Below are 22401 nucleotides of genomic sequence, written 5' to 3'. Positions count from 1 at the left end.
ATCTACAATGATATAATAATTTCTATCCAAAATTATGCTGATGTATATAATTACATGTCTATTCCTCTTTCAAGGATAGTGAGTCACGGAAGGAAGACTTAGGGACAGAAACAATCCTTTTAAAGTCTTTCATTAGAGACAGTCGGTTGATGTCTAGTGAAAGCTACGGTTTTTCCAGTAGTCATATATGGATGTGAGAGTCAGACTATAAAGAAAACAACACTGAAGAATTGATGCTTTTGAACTGTGGTGTTGGAGAAGACTCTTGAGAGTCCCTTGGACTGCAAGGAGATCCAACCAGTCCATCCTAAAGGAAATCAGTTCTGAATATTCATTGGAAGGACTGATGCTGAAGCTGAAATTCCAATACTTTGGCCACCTGATGCAAAGAACTGACTCATTTGAAAAGACCCTGATGCTGGGAAAGATTGAAGGCGGGAGGAGAAGGGGATGACAGAGGATGAGATGGTTGGATGGCATCACCAACTCAACAGACATGAGCTTGAGTAAACCTCAGGAGTTGGTGATGGACAGGGAGGCCTGGTGTACTGCAGTCCTTGGGGTCGCAAAGAGTCAGACATGACTGAGCGACTGAACTGAACTGAAAAACTATAAGAGAAGAATACACATTCCTAATAGCATATGGAATAGCTCATGCCTGTGCTTGCGCATGAGTCTTCTAAGAAACAGGACACTGTTGCTCCTTAAAAATGATGACCCAGAGGCTCTCCCTAAATACCTTGCTAGTAATTCCTGTTATCCAAGATTTTATTGAATAAATCATTAAGCTCCATGAGAAATTCAGACACAAGAGACACATAACAACTTAGAATTGGCTTCCTGGGTTCATATCCAGGCTTTGTTAATTACTGACTGTATACCCTTGAGCAAATTAATCATTTGGCTTTATCTCAGTCATACAATGTGTCTCATTAGAGTTAGATGTGAGGACTAAGTGAGAAAACATACATTAAGTAATAGCAAAATATCTGATATATAGAATATACTAAATAATTTATTATTAGTTTGATTAGGATATGTGTATAGATGGTGGCTCAGTGGTAAAGAATCTGCCTGTAATGCAGGAGCCACAGGAAACACAGCTTCTATCCCTGCATCGGGAAGATCTCCTGGAGGAGGGCATGGCAACCCACTCCAGTATTCTTGCCTGGAGCATCCCATGGACAGAGGAGCTGGCTGGCTACAGTCCATAGACTCACAAAGAGTTGGACATGACTGAAGTGACTTAGCACATATAGATCATCTCTCTCTATATATATATTATATCATATCACTTTAATTTGGGCTTCCCTGGTGGCTCAAGGGTAGAGTCTGCTTGACAATGCAGGAGACATGGTTTCAATCCCTGGGTTGGGAAGATCCCTTGCAGGAGGAAATGACAACCCACTACAGTATTCTTGCCTGGCAAATTCCATGGATAGAGGAACATGGTGGGCTACAGTCCTTGGGGTCGCAAAAGAGTTGAACACAACTGAATGAAAGAGTTCACAGGCACGCAGCACAGCTTTAATTCTGGAGACTAACATTTGTTGTTTATATCACCAATGAGATTCTAAGAATGAATGATTAAGCAAATTCAAATTAAAATGAGGTGATTTTCTACATCATTATTTTTAATATATTCAAGGTTCCTAATATTTAGTGATGGCAAAGCTGTGGGAAAAATTAGTTTTTAATACACTATTTTGGGGTATAAACGATACTTCAGGATTTTGAGAACAATGCTACTGAATCTGTCAAATGTAAACATATGTGTATTTTTTGTTTTGATGATGACATAGATTTCTCCAACAGAAATAAGTGAAGATGTCTGTAAGTGGTGTTCATTGTGTATCTGTGTATAAGGTAAAATATTAAAACTAAAATAAATTTCAAGCAAAAATGGACTAAAGGAATTATGTTGTAACAATGACATGGAATAATATGTAACAATTAAAATCAAGGAAAATTCATCAATATTGACAGATAATGTTCCACAAGCTATAATTAGAATTTCAAGTGAATTATTATATTTTGCATATGTTCATATAGAGTAAAACACATCAATGATGATATATATATATACCAAAAACAAATGCATATCTTAGGAGCATTTACTAAACTGTTAATAGAGGATCAAATGAGTGAGTGCTTATGGTTGGGAGAAGGTTTTTGACTTTAACCTTTCTATATATCTATCTATTTAAGCTATTCCTCGTGGGGCATGTCTTGTTTTTACAATTTATGAAAATAAATTATTTAATTATAAACATTCTACTTTTGGCTAGAAGAGCATTTTAGGAAACAAGTTGCTTTTGAAGGTTTCTTTTAAAGTCAGTTCAGAAACTTATATATTGCTAACTGTTCAGGAATAATTAAGCTGATACCCTTTTAGTCAATTTAGTATTTAATAGACCCAGGTGATGTTAGTTGTAAAGAATCAGCCTGCCAATGAAGGAGACCTAAGAGATGCAACTTCGATCCCTGGGTTGGGAAGATCTCCTGAAGCAGGGAATGGCTACCCAACCCAGTATCCTGGCCTATATAATTCCATGGACTGTATAGTATATTTTCCTTTATTATAAATAGATTGATTTGGAAAATTTGATATTTCTTTAAACTTTATCTTTTTAAAAATCTGATTAACTGGTTAAATGTTTCTTAAGAAAGACCTCCAATTTTTTGCTGCATCATTTTAAAAATTTATTTCATAAGCATTAATCTTTTTTAAAAAATTTAGCTAACTAAGGAGATAAATGAATTACTTCTGATATGCAAGCTATACAGATACAAGTAACAAATATCCAGAATAACAGGTGAAGGAGATTTGGAAGATGATGTGAGGCAGAGAGATGAGTGTAATGGATTAGTTTAACAAATGACGTGAACATGGGAAGTGGAGGCCAGGAGCTTATAGGAATGGAAGAAAATCATAATGAATATTTGGATAGTGCTCTCCAAACATTCTCATGCCTCTTACTTCCTTTGATTTTCATGACAGTTAGTGAGACAATGTGTAAAATTTGTGGAGGGGCTGTGGTCAGTGAGCTGAGGTATCAACTTAATTACATAGGTATCAAGTGGCTTTGGGCAAGTTATATACACTAATTCCAATTGAGCTATTTCAAATCCTAAAAGATGATGCTGTGAAAGTGCTGCACGCAATATGCCAGGAAATTTGGAAATCTCAGCAGTGGCCACAGGACTGGAAAAGTTCAGTTTTCATTCCATTCCCAAAGAAAGGCAATGCCAAAGAATGCTCAAACTACTTCACAATTGCTCTCATCTCAATGCTAATAAAGTATTGCTCAAAATTCTCCAAGCAAGGCTTCAATAATACAAGAACTGTGAACTTCCAGATGTTCAAGCTGGTTTTAGAAAAGGCAGAGGAACCAGAGATCAAATTGCCAACATCTGTTGGATCATCAAAAAAGCAAGAGAGTTCAAGAAATACATCTACTTATGCTTTTGGCTACACCAAAGACCTTTACAGTGTGGATCAAAACAAACTGTGGAAAATTCCTCAAGAAATGGAAATACCAGACCACCTAACCTGACACCTGAGAAATCTGTATGTAGGTCAGGAAGCAACAGTTAGAACTGGACATGGAACAACAGACTGGTTCCAAATAGGGAAAAGAGTACCTCAAGGCTGTATATGGTCACCCTGCTTATTTAACTTATATGCAAAGTATGTCATGAGAAATGCTGGACTGGATGAAGCACAATCTGGAATCAAGATTTCTAGGAGAAATATCAATAACCTCAGACATGCCAATGACACCACTCTTATGGCAGAAAGTGAAGAAGAACTACAGAGCTTCTCAATGAAAGTGAAAGAGGAGAGTGAAAAAGTTGGCTTCAAGCTCAACATTCCAGAAACTAAAATCATGACATCTGGTCCCATCACTTCATGGCAAATAGATGGGGAAACAGTAGAAACTGACAGACTTAATTTTGGGGGGCTCCAAAATCACTGCAAATAGTGATTGCAGCCATGAAATTAAAGGACACTTGTTCCTTGGAAGAAAAGTTATGACCAACCTAGACAGCTTATTAAAAAGCAGAGACATTACTCCAGGGATGGAGGAGCCTGGTGGGCTACAGTCCATGAGGTCACAAAGAGTCAGACATGACTGAGCGACTTCACGACTTACTTCGTCAACAAAGGTCCTTCTAGTCAAGGCTATGGTTTTTCCAGTAGTCATGTATGGATGTGAGAGTTTGACTGTAAAGAAAACTGAGCACCGAAGAATTGATGCTTTTGAACTGTGGTGTTGTAGAAGACTGTTTAGAGTCACTTGAACAGCAAGGAGATCCAACCAGTTCATCCTGAATGAAATCAGTCCTGCATATTCAGTGGAAGGACTGATGTTGAAGCTGAAACTTCAATACTTTGGCCACCTGATGGGAAGAACTGACTCATTTGAAAAGACCCTGATACTGGGAAAGATTGAGGATGGGAGGAGAAGGGGATAACAGAGGATGAGATTGTTGAATGGCATCACTGACTCAATGGCCATGAGTTTGGGTAAACTCTGGGAGTTGGTGGTGGACAGGGAAGTGTGAGATGCTGTAGTCACGGTGTCACAGAGTCGGACATGACTGAGCAACTGAATTGAACTGAACTGAACTGAGACCTTATTCACTGCATTAGAAAATCAGGATAATGCTAGGTCTTATTTCATATGGTTTTGTGGGAACTAAAAAGATAACCATAAATATTTTAGCACAGTATTCTCAAATAATAACTCCTTAAGACTTAGTGGCTTGAACTGCTGTTGCACTGTTTTATTTTTACGGGATTTATAGGTTGTGTAGTCAGTAAGTGACCTGACTACAGTGGAGAATTATGTTGTTCATTCTTGACCCTATGGATTTTCCCACTGTACAAAACACAATCAAATGTGTTCTGACAGTTAAACATGGGCTTTATGGCAGTGAGAGAGAATTGTAGAAAAAGGTGAAGTTTACTACTTTGGTTGGGGGTTTTGAATTTCAAAATAGGAAGCTTAGATGTGAACTAGTAGTCAATATATATTAAAATAGAAGGACATTGTTATCTTAGTATAGTGTATTTTGTTTTAAAATATATGAAGCCATGAGATAGTTCATAGGAAACATTACTTGGAAGTGTAAACATTTAATGTAGGTAAGAGCTGAGCTGCTGTGTTTGAAAGGAACAGAGTCTCTATGCTGGCTCTTTCAAATCTGAGTTCACTAATAATGTGCCATAGCTACCTCATTATCTAGATGAGAAAACTGAGGCCCAGAATAGTGAACAATTTAACAACATAACCTAGGAGTGAGAGGGACAACCTGGAATAAAACCCAGCTTTCCTGATTTCCAAGAACAGGTCCTTTCTACTTCATTTGTGCTATTAAAATTTTTGAAACTTTTAGACTGGAGATGAGAGTGGTTGAAGCTAATCTACATTGTATATTTGCATAGAGTGTCCTGAAAGTTGTATAATTTTGTTTAGTAAGAGGGATAATCCTAAGAGTGGGTCTTAGGTGTTTACAGGCATCTCAGAGACTGTGTAGTTTGCATCCCCATTTAAAGCAATCATCTCTAACAGAGGTCCCCCAAGACAGCCTCTGCTTAAGTATTCCTTGCAAAGAGACCTTGGCTAATGAAGCACTTGTCTTACCATCTCATCATCCAACTGTGGTAATAATTGCATTTAGTCAATGGAGGCCACTATTCACTTCTTTAGTGGTATAAGGCAAAAACTAAGAATTTGTGTTTTAAAACGAGATGACATGGATTTGTAACTTCCGCTCTTTTTAACTGGGATGCTCATTGTGTCTAAACCTCTGTTTCCTCATCCTCAAGATGAGATCTGTGACAGTACCCTGTCCCAAGTGATATGAAAATAAATGTAATAATGCAAATAGCAGACAAAACACCTTGCTGTCACACAGTGAGTGCAAAATAGATTAGTTGCTTTGTTAATATTTTTATTGTACTTTAGAATCTTTGGCTTTATCTGGATGCACCCCTTCACATATCAAAATGGAAGAAAGGATTTATGTTGACTCAGGCTCGTCTGCTGGGATGAGGCTGGCCAAGTTGAATCTGGGTCTTCCTAGAGCAAAGAAAGAGATTTAAGCTTTTGTTTTCTTTAATCAACATTTTTGGAAAATAATTAGAATCTTGGGAGGTTAGTTAAAGGTTATAAATCGTGGTTTCAGGATTATATTTATAATAAAACATATTCTTCATTGTAGTCTCATCATTGAATTAATCATTGAATTTTATTGCAGAATTACTGGGTAAGATAAGCACAGGAAGCATAAATTTGCCTCTCTGTATTGTCATGATACAGAAATTATTGAATTCTCAGTATCTCTTTCATATTGAGTACTCAACATTATACTAAAAGGAGCAATGTAGGTTGTTGTTGATATTGATTTTGACGCAGGAAAACCTGGACTTGAACTTGCCTTCAATGTTTATTATCTTTGGGAACTTGCTGTAATTTTTTTCACCCATTTTTGCCTCGGTATCTTATCTCTACAATATTGTAAAGTTTAAAAATAAAATAAAATTAAAAACAAACGAACAAACAAATAAAATGAAGAAAATGCTTCATGGGATAGTCTAGTGCCTGATACACAAGAGAGATTTATTGAATAGTCACAGTGCAATAATAATCCACTTTGATAGGAAGAAATGCAGATGAAAAGAGTATAGTTCTTAATAAGTGAAGAGGCCTTGGGATATGACCTACCTGCTTTACAGACTCTTCAACTAGAACATTCTAGTGATCAATAAGAATATGAAGGAAATGAGCTAAAATAAAATATTCTGAGGTTACTACGTATGTCCAGTGATACATTAAGGTCAGCTTCCTAGTTTGAGCTTTGTAAAAGGCAGCAGCTGAGAGGGCTTGTGTGTCATTAGCTCATTTTGGAAAAGAAAATGAAGGCAATGAATGGGGGAGAGTGAAACAGGGGAGGAACAAATCTGAATCTTAGATTGTGCTAGGCTGGTTACCATTTATCCACTGGCTCCTATCGACTGGTGATCTAGGATTTCCTAAAGGTATGTTAATTCTCCATATCACCACATGGTTGATGTCCCAGGGTGATGAAGCAGGGTCTTCTAAGTGTCTCAAGCAGCAAGTGTCAGAAAAGCAAGAGATACACTCGTGAAAGGTGTTGTATGGGGAATGATAAGGATCAAGGTGTTATCAGGATACGATTGTTTGCAGCAAGTTGCTGTTCTGATGGCTGAAGGAAAAGGTAAGTCAAGAGGGTGTGAGAGAGAGTCCAAAAAATAAAAAATCCCAAATTAGTAATAATTGCTAATTTAGAATCATATTCTTTTGTAGATTTTCCAGCTCAGAGACAGAAGCTTAGATCAGCCCATAGTAAATGGGTAATCTCAACAATGTGACAGAATTCATTCTTTTGGGCATTGCAAAGAATCCAGAGCTGCAGAAAATACTCTCTGCTGTGTCTCTAATCATGTCTATGTCCACCATTTTGGGAAACATCCTCATTGTGGTAACTGTGATCACAAGTCAGAGTCTGAGATCACCCATGTATTTTTTCCTTATATCCTTCTCCCTCAAGGATGTCACCTATTCTTCCATCATTGCCCCCAAGATGATTGTGGACTCCCTCTCTGAGAGCACTGCCATCTCCCTCAAAGGCTGCATGGCCCAGCTCTTCATTGACCACTTCTTCGGTGGGGTGGACATAATCCTTCTCACCGTGATGGCCTATGACCACTACGTGGTCATCTGTAAGCCCCTTCACTACATGACCATCATGAGGCCGTGGATGTGCTGCCTATTACTGAAAGGGTCATGGATGGGGCTTTTTACCCATGCAACAGTACAGCTTCTCCTCATGTATCAAATTCCCTTCTGTGGCCCTAACGTCATTGATCATTTTATGTGTGATTTGTTTCCATTGCTGAAACTGGCCTGCATGGACACCCGCATCCTGGGCCTGTTAGTCATCCTCAACAGTGGGGTGATGTGTGTGGCCATCTTCCTCATCCTCACCACTTCCTTTGTGGTCATTCTCTGCTCCCTGAAGTCCTGCAGCTCTGAAGGGCAGCGTAGAACCCTATCCACCTGTGGCTCCCACCTCATGATGGTTTTCATCTTCTTTGTGCCTTGTATTTTCCTGTACGTGATGCCTGTGGTCACTTACCCCATAGACAAAGTGATGGTTCTGTCCTTTACCATCATTGCACCCATGTTAAATCCCCTGATCTACATCTTGAGGAACATGGGGGTGAAAATGCCATGAGGAAACTGTGAATGAAACAAGGGGCGTTGTGTGGTCATTAGCTTACATACTAAAAGCAATTCTTTCTTACAAGGACAGTGTGCTTTTACCCTCCCATTCATTCCAATCTATTGAGGATACAGTAGTCACTGGCATCATTTAATCAAGCAAATCAGGCTAAGATTCTGTAATCCTGTTACTTTTCTCTCCCCAGTGCAGTGTGTGCTCCATTCCTTTTCTCACAAGGCTCTGCCCACTTTCTCTTTCTCTCTCTACATTTTTCTCCTGCATTTTGAATAATTCAAGCCTTTTCTAGTTTGTGGCTTTTGCTTTTCTTACTCTACCCACTCCTGAAATTCTCTTTCCCAGAGTTCTTCTTCTCTGGCTTTATCTTTTTTTTTTTCCTTCTTTCAGATGAACTGTCATCTCCTTAGACGTTTTCCCTGATGACTTTCTTCTAGGTAACTCTTTAACTCTTCATCTGATTACATCCTTTGTATCAATGTCAGAAACTAAACTTTAGCAATTATTTCTTGGCTTTTATTTTCTCTTTTCCTTTCAACAAATTTGTAATCCCTGTAAGGTCAGAGATTGTGTTTATTGCTTCATGCTGTGCTTAATAAATATTGTTGAATGAATATAAGTCTAAAAGTAAATTGTTTTTTTCTTAATATAAATTAATGCCAAAAAGTAGGGGTGTATATATAAATGTGTGTGTGTGTGTGTGTGTGTGTGTGTGTGTGTATACATACACGAAATATAGGAGTTAGAATTATCTGATTTCATATTTCCAAGTGTCTTTTCTGGAAACATTTGAAAGCAACTACAATCTCAGATTAGTACTTTACTTAGTAGTTTACTATTTAATAAGGACTACAGCACTGCCAAAATTCTCTGCTGCTGTTATTTCTCCTTTAAAGAGGCAGAATAAGAATCACTCACACTGGGAGTCAACATACTTTAGATTCTAGTGTCTGTAGCTATGCCCTTTATGAGAAAAAAGTAACTCTATAGAGACCTAAATTTTTCTTAAAGTGTGGGAAATTTTTTCTTGCTGTTACATCATAGAGTTCAATTTGAGAATCCAAATGGCATTTCTTTTCCTCCAGATTTTGCTTTGCCTGTCACTAGAGAGACACTGACCCCTTTTAAACTGCCTGCAGTTTAAAAATCTAATGTCTTAGACTAAATTAGCATTCTGTTATAGTTTTCTTAATTTTAAAAATACACAGTATAAACGATATAAATAATTACAATATCAGTCATACTATTTCAAGCAAGGACAATATTTAAGCCAGTATTTATTTATATACACAAAAACATGTGTATACAGTAGATATTTCATGTTAATTATCCTCAGTTATTTTTGAAAACTATGAGTTCCATTTATTTACTGAAGAATATTTGCTTACTTTGTATGAAGTGTCAGATACTCTTTAAGATCAGGGTACACAGTCATGAATAGGTTTACATTCTAGTGCAGGGGACAATACGTAGAAATGAAAATAAAGTCATGAAGTGTTAACTGATTGTCAGAGACTGTAGTGGAATGGTGCCTATGTGACCAGACAACTTTAGTTAGGTGGACAAGGAAGTTTTTCTGAGAGGTTACTTTTAAACTGAGACCTAAATGATGAGATAGAATCATCCTTAAACACATCAGTGAGAAGAGCATTTCAAGGGACTACTGAAAAGCTAGTGAAAAACTTATAAGTTAGAAGCCACCTTGAATAGAAGAAGGTCAAGATAATCAGAAATGATTATCTGATAATTTCTGACCAAGAAAAATGCAAAAAAGCAAAATAGCTGTCTGAAGAGGTCTTACAAATAGCTGTGAAAAGAAGAGAAGTGAAAAGCAAAGGAGAAAAGGAAAGATATGCACATTTAAAGGCAGAGCTCCAAAGAATAGCAAGGAGAGATAAGAAAGACTTCTTCAGTGATCAATGCAAAGAAATATAGGAAGATAATAGAATGGGAAAGACTAGAGATCTATTCAAGAAAATTAGATAAGGGAACATTTCATTCGAAGATGGGCTCAATAAAGGACAGAAATTGTATGGACCTAACAGACGCAGAAGATATTAATAAAAGGTGGCAAGAATACACAGGAGAACTGTACAAAAAATATCTGCATGACCCAGATAATCATGATGGTGTGATCACTCACCTAGAGCCAGACATGCTGGAATGTGAAGCCAAGTGGGCCTTAGGAAGCACCACAAACAAAGCTAGTGGAGGTGAGGGATTTCCAGTTCAGCTATTTCAAATTCTAAAAGATGATGCTGTGAAAGTGCTGCACTCAATATGCCAGCAAATTTGGAAAACTCAGCTGTGGCCATGGGACTGGAAAAGGTCAGTTATCATTCCAATCCTAAAGAAAGGCAATGCCAAAGAATGGTCAAACTACCACAGAATTGCACTCATCTCACACACTACCAAAGTAATTCTCAAAATTCTCCAAACCAGGCTTCAACAATACGTGAAGTGTGAAATTCCAGATGCTCAAGCTGGTTTTAGAAAAGGAAGAGGAACCGGAGATCAAACTGCTGACATCCACTGGATCATCAAAAAATCAAAAGATTTCCAGAAAAACAACAACAACAACAACAACAACAACAACAACTATGTCTGCTTTATTGACTATGCCAAAGCCTTTGACTGTGTGGATCACAATAAACTGTGGAAAATTCTGAAGAGATGGAAATACCAAACCATCTGACCTGAGTCTTGAGAAACCTGTATGCAGGTCAGGAAGCAACAGTTAGAACTAGACATGGAACAACAGACTGGTTCCAAATAGGAAAAGGAGTATGTATATAAAAGGAGCTGTATATTGTCAGCCTGCTTATTTAACTTATATGCAGAGTACGTCATGAGAAACGCGGGGCTGGTGGAAGCACAAGCTGGAATCAAGATTTCTGGGAGAAATATTGATAACCTCAGATATGCAGATGACACCACCCTTACGGTAGAAAGTGAAGAAGAACTAAAGGGCCTCTTGTTGCAAGTGAAAGAGGAGAGTGAAAAATTTGGCTTAAAGCTCAACATTCAGAAAACAAAGATCATGGCAGCCAGTCCCATCACTTCATGGCAAATAGATGGGGAAACAGTGGCTGACTTTATTTTTGGGCTCCAAAATCACTGCTGATGGTGATTGCAGCCATGAAATTAAAAGATGCTTACTCCTTGGAAAAAAAGTTATGGCCAACTTAGACAGCATATTAAAAAGTAGAGACATTACTTTGCCACCAAAGTCCATCTAGTCAAAGCTATGGCTTTTCCAGTAGTTATGTATGGATGTGAGAGTTGGACTATAAAGAAAGCTGAACACCAAAGAATTGATGCTTTTGAACTGTGGTGTTGGAGAAGACTCTTGAGAGTCCCTTGGACTGCAAGAACATCCAACCAGTCCATTCTGAAGGAGATCAGTCCTGGGTGTTCATTGGAAGGACAGATTTTGAAGCTAACTCCGATACTTTGGCCATCTCATGCAAAGAGCTGACTCATTTGAAAAGACGCTGATGCCGGGAAAGATTGAGGGCAGGAGGAAAAGGGGATGACAGAGGATGAGATGGTTGGATGATATCACCAACTCATTGGACATGAGTTTGGTTGAACTCCAGGAGTTGGTGATGGACAGGGAGGCCTGGCGTGCTGCTATTCATGGGATTGCAGAGTCGGACAGGACTCAGTGACTGAACTGAACTGAAGATTATCAGTGGACAGGAGGGAATGTGGTGCAAGGCGAGAAGTGAAAATTTAACAGACTTCTTCTGATCAAGAAATCTGTTATTATTTGACTTTTAAATTCAAGATGAATTATCAGCATCAGAATAATTTTGATTAGAAGAATAATTGAAAATCAAATCCCTCATTTGTTTATGAATAACTCAGCAATTTAGCATCAAACATCTTTGCAAATGGGCTTCCCAGATGGTGCTAGTGGTAAAGAACACTCCTGCCAATCCAGAAGTCATAAGAGACGCTAGTTTGATCCTTGGGTCAGGAAGATCCCCTGATGGAAGGTGTGGCAACCTACTCCAGTATTCTTGCCTGGAGAATCCCATGAATAGAGGCGCCTGGTGGGCTCCATAGGGTCATAAATAGTAGGACATGACTGAAGCACCTTGGTACGCATGTATGCATCTTTGCACAGAGCGTCCATTTGATTTTTGCTACATCATAACAGAGCACAATGTTTACTGGCTCCCTACAATATCTTAAAATTTAACATCTGGATTCACCTAATAATTATTTTTCTTGCCTCATGTCAAAGAAGAAGAAAAAGCTGCTGACAGTTTGTAAATGTTGATCTCTGTAAGAACTTTCTCATGATCATTTTTACTATTTTAATTATGAGAATTGAAAGGTTCGTAATAGATCCCTAAAGCTAAATAATATTTTTGGTAATTCTCCAGCATCAGCATAGGTCCAGAATTTACATTTTATATTACAAAAGTAAGGCCATTCTGACCATTCATGCTAAAGTTATTACCTGCAATTATATTCTACAAATCTCTTCTCTCTTCTGTAAGTCTCCCTAATTTCTTCACATGAAATAGCTTTATTCATTAAACATATTACTTTTCAGCTCACTGATCATCTTTTTTGTTTGGTTCTTTAATGCTCTTATTTTGAAACAAATCTTGGTCTTGCTGCCTTTTTTTTTTTTTTTAAAGAAATTCACTATGGATAATTGATTGTAAATAATCTAATCTGTGTATCAGAATAGAAAATTTCAATACTATTTATGATACAAAGACATTCCAAAGTAGGAATAAAATAGCATTTTAATTTGAAGGAGAGTATTGGTATTAAAAAAAAAAAACTACTGCAAACATCCAACTTATTTGGAGACATTAAATAAGCTTACTTCCTATTTCACTCTGAAAATGTAAGCTATCTGAAGGGAATTTCCTTAGACTATTACAAATATATCTACCAATTTCCAGCACCCATTCAGATATTTGCTACCTTCTTACCTACTCTTAAAAATGCATTCATTATCTATGCTCCTATGCAAAGCAATCAACCTTTTTATTGTACACTAGATCTTATTTCCTTGTTTGTATGAGGGCATTGGTCTAAAAATAGCTTCTATATCTATTTTATCTACATTTCAATTTTTATTTGATAATTTTACATCAGCAAAGAAACAAATCTGTTATGTCTTTCATCTTTCAAGTAAATCTTCCATTGATTCCTTTTCCTTCATCAGTTACTCTTTCATTTCATTCTCTCCTCTTTCTTACAAAACACAAGAGATTCTCTAACACTTGTCTCCTATTTCTCTTATTCTGTTCTGTTTAAACACTTTCAGCCACACTTCAGTTAAATTTCTCTTTTCTGGGTCATGACTGAAGTGACTTGGCAGCAGCAGCAGCAGCAGTGACCTCTATGTTATTCAACATAACTGTCATCACTCACTTATCTTACAGAATCCACCAGCAGTATTTCATCCCATCTTTCTTGGCATACTTTCTTTGAACAATGATTCTTTGAGTTTGAGATCTTGAAATCCAAATTCCTCCATTGTATTTCCACCTGAATGACTAATAGCTTTCTTACACTGGTCCCAATGACAAAGCATATTTTCCTGGAAATTGATATAACAATTCTAAAATTATATGGATGTGTGCCTGTCTTTAAATACGTTTGGTGACAAAAGAAAAGAAGAATAGGAAGTTGATAGGAAACTAGATTTACTAACTGTAAGAACATATCACAAAGCTTTGTAAACTTTTTGCTATATTCCCATGAATAGAGAATCCTAAAGAACAGGAGAAATGGTACAGACTTGAGTCCTCTATATTTGTAGATTTAAAATAAATGCTATAATATAATTAATTAATGATCAGGATGGAATTTTAATCCCTCAGGAAGCAGGGACTACTGAATAAATTCTGAAAGAGCCATATGGTCAGCCCTCCACATTATCCTCTCATTTCACCCACTCTTTGTGCTTTTTGCTCCTTGTGTCCTTCTCCCTTTTCTGATTTGTAGGTTTCTCTGAATTTACCCTGTTTCTATAACATATCTGTTACATTATCTGCCCCACCCCATCATCACAATATTAGTTCTTACCCCACTCACTTCCTCTATCTGAAGCAAATAATAAAGGATTAAATAAATCAGGACTTGGAATAAAGTAGAAGATGGTGCATGCGTTTTGAAGTAGGAACCAGAGTTCCAGGATTAATTGCTGGAGTCCTGCTGTTGAGTCATAATTTTAAAATATCCCCTCTAAGAGAGTGGTCCATGTCAGATGGCTATCCCATGTCAGGAAAAGCATCTAAAATTTTATTGAAAATATAATAACACTTGTCCCTTAATACCATGTGCAAATGAAGTCTAGGCAATTATTAATATTTACCTTTCTGATTAATCACTTCAATACTGCTTCTTTCTGGGGAGTGTGACTAAGCATTAAAAATAGGTAGAATACAAGAGTCCATAGAGGGGCACACTCATTGATATAGACTTTCTTCAGGGACCTCATGAGCTAAGCCCCAGTTTTCCCTCCAGCTTCAATTGCAATGCTACATTCCATCAGAGTAAACAAACTGTCAATCTTTCTCTAAAAAAAAAAAAAAAGAGAAAAATTTCTTTAAGGTCTGGAAATTGTACTTTTAATTTTAAAATTATGGCATATCAAGATCAAATACTGAGAGAAGAAAAGCAGATTCTGGATTAATGTATAGATTTTTGCATGAAAAAAATTCACACATAAAAGTTGTTACTCTTTAGTAAGCATGACTGTTGCACTAGTCCCCACACAGTACATGCCTTTATGGATTGATGCTGTGTCTTATCCCAGAACTCATCTTTTGCATTTGGTAAATAAATAGACGTTTCACCGCAGTCTGCAAAGGTACTATATTTGGTACTAATTTATACAGTTTCTCTTTCTGAATATGAAGGGAATTGAAAGCACCTACAAATAGATGCCCAGGAGAAGCCAAAAAAAAAAAAAAAAACCTAACTGGGGTCATAAAATTTTTACAAACACTTGAGCAAGTCAAACCATAAATAACTGTGTCTTAGAAAATTGTAATGATGGGAAATGTCCATACCCTGAGGGAAACTGAGATTCAATTCTAAGGTTCATGACCTCTCAGGGAAACCTCTTTAAATTCCACTTAAAGGTCAAGGAAGAAACTTTTGCTCCTTTATGTTTTCATTGAGACCATGGTGAAGACAGTGTTTGAGAATCAGTAGGGAAACTTCTTTACCACATCTACCAGAATTGCAACATCTCTCTTAGATATAGAAGTAAGACTTAGAAATTTTATATTTCACATTTTGACCAGCTGTTGAATGGGTTTTTCTCCATAGACAGAAGGATGTTAGCATTACCAGAATTTTCAAGAGACTGACACATGGTGAGATTTATAATTCACATTTTTGCATATTCACAGGTGATTTAAAATTGTGATGTAGTATGTAAAATTATAGGTGTTATGATGCAGGCTACCAAGTTTAAAGCAAGCTGTGGTCTATCACTTGGTTGTGTACATTTGGGCCAGTTCTATAAACCTTTTTGCCCTCAGAATGTTTATTTTTAATGGAGATTATATGTTCACAAGGCCAAAGGATTTGGAAACAAATAAAATAATACATGTGAAATTAATTAGATAGGACTTGAAATAATTTAAGTATTGAATGTATAGCAGCTGTTTGAATACAAATATTTTTGGAGGGCTATGTGTTCCTATTCAAGTCTAATGAAATTATAGCTAGCATCAGTTTTTTATCTTAAAGTTAAATCCAAATAACTATAAAATGCAACATCTGAGTATTTTTGTTGGAGCTAGTAGGTAGCATTTTATTTACTGTTTCTTGATATGTTATCATTTATTATTATTTTTTCTTAATTTGTTATCATTTAATTATTGTTTCTTTATATGTTATATTTATCATTCATTTAGCCCTCATCCTAGTGTTTTAGATTAAAAAAAGTGGACTACATAATGCCTATGTAGAATGAAGGTGATTTATTTAGAGAACCATTGATATCTAATACAACAGTTCAGTTCAGTCACTGGATAAAAATGCAGTGGATTCAAGGAATTTAACTTGGAAGGTAATTAGAATGGGTTTTTAATCTATTAATTTAATATTAAAATATAATTAGAAAACACTGCATATAGTGACATCCTTATTACTAATTTCTCATATAATTTTGAATATTATATTTATTTTATAATGCTATTATATAAACTATTATATAATAGTTACATCAGCTTTAAATTAGACACAGAAATTTCTATATTATTTTCAGAATGATCAATGCTAGAATAATGTTGGTGCCAAAATGAATGGGAAGAACCAGTAATGAATAATGGTAAGAGCCAGGAGGCAAAATTTCCAGGGTCCCAGGTCCAAAAGATGGTTCAGAGCCCTCAGTTCATGTGTGAAGGGCCCTCAGCAATCTTCTGTGCATCTCCAGCATCTGAAGAATAGGGAAGGGAAGTCCGTGAGATATTTTCTCAGAAATATGAACAGAACAAGCTATTTCCAAAAAAAACATATGAAGGGAAAACTGATAGGGAGGGTTAGGCCTATGATTTGGCTATCTGTGGATTCTTTACAGCAGGAAATACTTACAGTGTGAGATTCTATGTTATGTTAGCATGTTGGTTCCACCAGTACAAATTAATTACACTGGATAAGTAATAAAATTATCTTCAAACATCATCTCTTCCTGAACAAATAATTAGATGATAAATAATACAATGTTGTGGGTTTTAAAATTGATTTTTTAATGTTAATTTTTCTTATTATTATTTCAAAATGCATGTTGAAAATAAAAAATCTCTACTATCTTCATACATTATTAATGAATAGGGTTGCTACAATTTTTCATTTAACATGCTGTAAAAATTCTTCACAAAGTATGTCCTTATGTTATTAATTAGTGTTTTATTCATAGCATATCTTGTTAATTTATAGTAGATTGAGTTGCATAAACATCTTATTCAACATTTTAGATATTTCTGATTTTTTAATAAATGTAATATCATCTTCCATAAAACTTACATCACTTTATTTCACTCTTAGAATAATTTTTAGGGTTGGGGTTACTTGTATAAAAAACATAGTCATTTTTATGACTATAAAAATATTTGCTAAAACATTTCCCTATTAGATAATATGAATGAAGCTGTTTCATTGCAATTTAGAAGACATCATTTTTTAAAAACCCGACTTAGAAACAAATCTATTTTATTCTTATGATAGATTCTTTAGTGCACTTTATATGTGAAAACACTATTTAAGAAAATAAAGCTTATATCAATATTCCACATCTTCCTGTTGAATTATATATTACAAAGCAGTTTATAGTAACTGTCTTATTTGACTCTCACAGGTCAACAGCTTGAACAAATGGTACTGTATTTTATCGGAGAGGACTTAGAAGTTTTGTGGTTTCTTCAGTGACACATGACTATAAATCTGTAGCGTCTAGATTTTTTATATTGGAAACTGAACAATTATTATATTATTTTAATTAACTTTTCATTTTGGAATAAGTTTAGATTAATAGAAAAGCTGACAAGATAATACAGAGTTTCTGTCTACTCCTCAATTATTTCCCCCTAATAATTATCATCTAACGTTACTAGTAGTATATTTGTCAAAACTGTGGAATGAACATTGATTAAAGAAGCACAAGATTTTAATCATGTTTCACTAACTTTTCCATGTCTATCACTTTTCTTTTCTAGGGGTCAATCCAGGACAGCACAGCATGTTTAATTACCTTTCAAATAATTTCTAATCATAGACATTGTGATCATAAACTCTGAGGACACTGTATTCTCTATTGCCTAAGTATTAACAATAATTTTGGAAATTCCTTTAATATATAAAAAAAAAAGAGCAGTTTGATTTGTTCATATTTAATGGGCATTTGATTCTAAAATAGTATTTCTTAGAAACTTCCCAGACTAGGGAAGTACAGAGCCTAAGAATTACTTGTTAGATTAATACAGAGCCTTGCTCTTTCTCTCCACTGTTTGTATTATTCGATTTTCTTTGTACAATGACACTACCTGAAAAAGATTTGGACTCCTGGGGATCTGGGCTTCCTAGCTGATGCTAATGGTAAAAAACCTAACTGCCAATCCAGGAGAAAGAAGAGATGTAGGTTTGATCCCTGGGTCGGGAAGATCCCCTGGAGAAGGGCACAGCAATCCATCCCAATATTCTTGCCTGGAGACTTCCATGAACAGAGCGGCCTGGCAGGCTACAGTCCATAAGGCCACAAAGAATTGGACACAACTGAAGCAATTTAGCACCCACACATGCACACATGAGGGTCTGAAGACTATAAAATTGTATTCAGATCAGATCAGATCAGATCAGTCGCTCAATCGTGTCCAGCTCTTTGCGACCCCATGAATCGCAGCACGCCAGGCCTCCCTGTCTATCACCAACTCCCGGAGTTCACTCAGACTCACGTCCATTGAGTCAGTGATGCCATCCAGCCATCTCATCCTCTGTCATCCCCTTCTCCTCCTGCCTCCAATCCCTCCCAGCATCAGAGTCTTTTCCAATGAGTCAACTCTTCGCATGAGGTAGCCAAAGTACTGGAGTTTCAGCTTTAGCATCATTCCTTCCAAAGAAATCCCAGGGCTGATCTCCTTCAGAATGGACTGGTTGGACTTCCTTGCAGTCCAAGGGACTCTCAAGAGTCTTCTCCAACTCCACAGTTCAAAAGCATCAATTCTTTGGCACTCAGCTTTCTTCACAGTCCAACTCTCGCATCCATACATGACCACTGGAAAAACCATAGCCTTGACTAGATGGACCTCTGCTTTTCAGTATGCTATCTAGGTTGGTCATAACTTTCCTTCCAAGGAATAAGTGTCTTTTAATTTCATGGCTGCAATCACCACCTGCAGTGATTTTGGAGCCCAGAGAAATAAAGTCTGACACTGTTTCCACTGTTTCCCCATCTATTTCCCAAGAAGTGATGGGACCAGATGCCATGATCTTAGTTTTCTGAAAGTTGAGCTGTAAGCCAACTTTTTCACTCTCCTCTTTCACTTTTATCAAGAGGCTTTTTAGTTCCTCTTCACTTTCTGCCATAAGGGTGGTGTCATCTGCATATCTGAGGTTATTGATATTTCTCCCAGCAATCTTGATTCCAACTTGTGCTTCTTCCAGCCCAGAATTTCTCATGATCATGGTAAAGCATGAATTAGGAGTAAAAGGATGGTCATTTCTGCTCTGTGTCAAAGGCTCTGGGAGCATGTTCACACTTACGGCACTTTTCTCCAGTGCATCTAAATGCATTAATGGTTTTATCAATATCAATATTGCCTTATCTGATTCTTCCAAGAACCCATTGTTATTATACACAATTATAGAATAGAATCTGAGCTCTTGAAAATTTTAAGTAACTTTTCTCATCACATAATATAACAGTACAAGAGCTTTGATTTGAACCTAGGTCTCTATGAATCTGGACCTGATGTCTTCATTTCATTGTCTCTACATATATTGATAGTTTTTACTCTTTAATATATAGTCATTAACTTATCCAATGATATTATAAGGTTTGTTTCATGTTCTTGTTTGCTTGATGACATAGCTGAATACGGCGTTCAGAGTCCAGGCACTGTTTAGAAATCTCTTATGCCCTGGAAACAATTTGTTTTAAAGTAAGTAAAAAAATGTGCTGTATATACATCTGTATATTTGCTAGTTTTATTCATATTTTCAATAATTTTTGTTAGCAGTCAATGTCATTCATAAAATTCAATTCATTTTTAATTCTTTCAGAAAGCCCAAATATTCTTTTACTTCCCTATTTAACAAGCATAGATAGTATATATATGTACACACACACACACACACACACACACTCACTTGCCACTTGACTGATGAATTTCTCATGTGTACAAGGAAGGATACAATCATATTTCTCTCATTGTTTAGCAGTAAAGAATCCACCTGCCAATGAGTTTCAATCCCTGCATCAGGAAGATCCCCTGGAGAAGGAAATGACAACCCACTCCTGGGTTCTTATGAACAGAGGAGAAATCCTATGAACAGAGGAGCCTGACAGGCTACAGTTCATGGGGTCACAAAGAGTCAGACATGACTGAGTGACTAAACAACAACAAAGGACAGTCATTCTCAAAGCTGTGTCTTGCTATAAGAAATGAAGTAAAAAATTGGAGTAATATCTGGATGGTTAATGGAAAAGCTTTCTGTGGGTAAGCTGTTTGGCTTCTTAAGTGAGAGAAGAGTCACTAAAATCAGTATGGGCATTTTATCATAAGCAGCAATTTCACATTTTCCAATTTGACCCTCATTATAATTGTATGAAATGGGTAGGGATATTATATGTGAATCTCCCTACATTACAGTAAGTCATATACATTTGAAGCAGACACACACTCATGAGTACTGCTTGATCTGATTGGGTCACTTTGAAAACATACTTCAGTTCAGTTCAGTTCGGTCGCTCAGTTGTGTCCGACTCTTTGTGACCCCATGAATCGCAGCACACCAGGCCTCCCTGTCTATCACCAACACTCAGAGTTCACCCAAACTCACGTCCATCGAGTCAGTGATGCCATCCAGCCATCTCATCCTCTGTCGTCCCCTTCTCCTCCTGCCCCCAATCCCTCCCAGCATCAGAGTCTTTACCAATGAGTCAACTCCTCGCATGAGGTGGCCAAAGTACTGGAGTTTCAGCTTTAGCATCATTCCTTCCAAAGAAATCCCAGGGCTGATCTCCTTCAGAATGGACTGGTTGGATCTCCTTGCAGTCCAAGGGACTCTCAAGAGTCTTCTCCAACTCCACAGTTCAAAAGCATTAATTCTTCGGTGCTCAGCCTTCTTCACAGTCCAACTCTCACATCCATACATGACCACAGGAAAAACCATAGCCTTGACTAGACGAACCTTTGCTGGCAAAGTAATGTCTCTGCTTTTGAATATGCTATCTAGGTTGGTCATAACTTTCCTTCCAAGGAGTAAGCGTCTTTTAATTTCATGGCTGCAGTCACCATCTGCAGTGATTTTGGAGCCCCCAAAAATAAGCTCTGACACTGTTTCCAGTTTCCCCATCTATTTGCCATGAAGTGATGGGACCAGATGCCATGATCTTCGTTTTCTGAATGTTGAGCTTTAAGCCAACTTTTTCACTCTCCACTTTCACTTTCATCAAGAGGCTTTTGAGTTCCTCTTCAATTTCTGCCATAAGGGTGGTGCCATCTGCATATCTGAGGTTATTGATACTTCTCCCAGCAATCTTGATTCCAGCTTGTGCTTCCTCCAGTCCAGTGTTCCTCATGATGTACTCTGCATATAAATTAAATGAGCAGGGTGACAATATACAGCCTTGACGAACTCCTTTTCCTATTTGGAACCAGTCTGTTGTTCCATGTCCAGTTCTAACTGTTGCTTCCTGACCTGCATACAAATTTCTCAAGAGGAAGATCAGGTGGTCTGGTATTCCCATCTCTTTCAGAATTTTCCACAGTTTATTGTGATCCACACAGTCAAAGGCTTTGGCATAGTCAATAAAGCAGAAATAGATGTTTTTCTGGAACTCTCTTGCATTTGCCATGATGCAGTGGATGTTGGCAATTTGATCTCTGGTTCCTCTGCCTTTTCTAAAACCAGCTTGCACATCAGGAAGTTCATGGTTCACATATTGCTGAAGCCTGGCTTGGAGAATTTTGAACATTACTTCACTAGCATGTGAGATGAGTGCAATTGTGTGGTAGTTTGAGCATTCTTTGGCATTGCCTTTCTTTGAGATTGGAATGAAAACTGACCTTTTCCAGTCCTGTGGCCACTGCTGAGTTTTCCAAATTTGCTGGCATATTGAGTGCAGCACTTTCACAGCATCATCTTTCAGGATTTGGAATATCTCAACGGGAATTCCATCACCTCCACTAGCTTTGTTCATAGTGATGCTTTCTAAGGCCCACTTGACTTCACATTCCAGGATGTCTGGCTCTAGGTCAGTGATCACACCATCATGATTATCTGGGTCGTGAAGATCTTTTTTGTACAGTTTTTCTGTGTATTCTTGCCATCTCTTCTTAATATCTTCTGCTTCTGTTAGGTCCATAACATTTCTGTCCTTTATTGAGCCCATCTTTGCGTGAAATGTTCCCTTGGTATCTC

At 37.0% G+C, this 22401-nt stretch overlaps 1 long non-coding RNA gene and 1 pseudogene across 1 annotated transcript in view; one reads left to right on the top strand and one right to left on the bottom strand.

The window, feature by feature from the left end:
- Positions 1-7380: 7380 nt before the first annotated feature.
- Positions 7381-8309, top strand: LOC147357246 (olfactory receptor 4C6-like; annotated as a pseudogene).
- An 8157-nt stretch (positions 8310-16466) lies between these two features.
- The window catches only part of LOC147357241 (uncharacterized), a 79531-nt gene continuing 73596 nt past the window's right edge, over positions 16467-22401 (bottom strand). Inside the window, exon 3 of the long non-coding RNA XR_015142471.1 lies at positions 16467-16699. This is a non-coding gene — a long non-coding RNA (uncharacterized LOC147357241). The remainder of the gene's footprint in view (positions 16700-22401) is intronic.

Source organism: Bos grunniens, chromosome 15 (genome assembly GCF_055505025.1).
Source record: "Bos grunniens cultivar Pamir isolate PY7600 chromosome 15, Bosgru_T2T1.0, whole genome shotgun sequence".
Taxonomy (NCBI): domain Eukaryota; kingdom Metazoa; phylum Chordata; class Mammalia; order Artiodactyla; family Bovidae; genus Bos; species Bos grunniens.
Note: the sequence above shows the minus strand (reverse complement) of the source record. Positions and strands in the feature narration are given on the sequence as shown.